Genomic DNA, 1,565 nt, shown 5'->3' with positions numbered 1-1,565 from the left:
AGTCCTGTCTGCACATTGGGTTCGTTCCTGTCCACAAAATCCTGACATTACGACCCGACCACACATCAGAACCCAGCGGGCAGGATTCTCTCGGCAACTCACCTTTTTTCTTTTTCCCCTCCGAGCCTTCCGTTCATCCTCCCATGATGAACAAGACTACAATCCGGTGCGGCGGGTTCTGCACCAGGCCCGTCCGTCCTCAAGGACATTATGACCAGGAGGTGGTAATCCTGTCCTCTCCACTCCTGGTCCTCGAGGAGAATAGAGCTCGGCACCGGAAAACCCACCAGGCTCCTGTTTCTGAGTCCGCCTCGCCCGGCTACTCGGGATGGACGTTGGGGGAGGACGAAGAAATCGAGGATGAGTTCTGTTTTGCTCCTGTCCCCCGACTATCCCACCGTCGCCGGGGAGGTAGAAAGTGGTCCCGGGGGCAGTCTGCGGCGCCCGGCCGGGCCTCGTCGGCTGAGCAGAATCATAGAGTTGGTTCCGGTGTTTTTGTGGGAGCTGGTCCCGCCGCCTCACCTCACAGGTTTCCGGTGGCGGCGAGGTCCAGCGTCCCACGGGAGCTCCGGTCCACTCCTGTTCGGTTCGGCGAGTCCGGTCCACGTGACGTTACGGGGGCGGGTTCCGTCGCCTCACCTTCCAGGTTCCTGGTGGGGGCGGAATCCGGCCTCCCACCGTCACACCGTGCCGCGGCTGTCCAACCCAGTCAGACCGTGCCTCCTGGGCATTCTCCCAGTGACTCTGTGGGGGCATGTTCCGCCGACCCACCTCCCAGGTTTCCGGTGGGGGCGACACCTGACACCACATCCTCACATAGTGACACTTGCCCGTCAATCACTTATTCACCCCATGATCTTGCATACATAAACCAGACTTTATTAGATTTGTTTACTTCTGCTAAAAATATCCTGGACTGCTCAGATGTTTTATTTTCCCTGATGGAGGAATTTTTAGTTTTACGGCCAGGCCTCATTCTGATCCCTGAGTACAATCGATTATTAATAGAAATTAGGACTCTCATCACACCCAAGGTCACTTATACACACTCTGAACTCTCCTCTGCTCCTCTGACTCCTGCACCCATCACCTTCGCCGCTGTTCCGCCTGCTGAGTGCCTCGCCGTTGGTGCACCTGCTCCTGTCGCCTCAGAGGACTCAGCATCAGTTTCTGTTTCCCGTCGCTGCCGCCGCCGCAGAAGATCGGTTCCTGTCGCCACCGCAGAGGAGTCGGTTCCTGCCTCCGCTGCAGCTCTCCAGGCTCCCACGCCGTCTGCTGCAGAACCACAGGCCTTTCCGTCGTCTGCTGCAGAGCCACAGGCCTCTCCGTCGTCTGCTGCAGAGCCACAGGCCTCTCCGTCGTCTGCTGCAGAGCTCCAGGTCTCTCCGTCGTCTGCTGCAGAGCTCCAAGTCTCTCCGTCGTCTGCTGCAGAGCTCCAGGCCTCTCCGTCGTCTGCTGCAGAGCTCCAGGTCTCTCTGTCGTCTGCTGCAGAGCTCCAGGTCTCTCCATCGTCTGCTGCAGAGCTCCAGGCCTCTCCGTCGTCTGCTGCAGAGCCCCAGGCCTCT

The sequence above is a fragment of the Nematolebias whitei genome, chromosome 17, assembly GCF_014905685.2.
Source record: "Nematolebias whitei isolate Nwh7 chromosome 17, NemWhi1, whole genome shotgun sequence".
Taxonomy (NCBI): domain Eukaryota; kingdom Metazoa; phylum Chordata; class Actinopteri; order Cyprinodontiformes; family Rivulidae; genus Nematolebias; species Nematolebias whitei.
The sequence above is the reverse complement of the archived record's forward strand: the minus strand, read 5'-3'. Positions refer to the sequence as shown.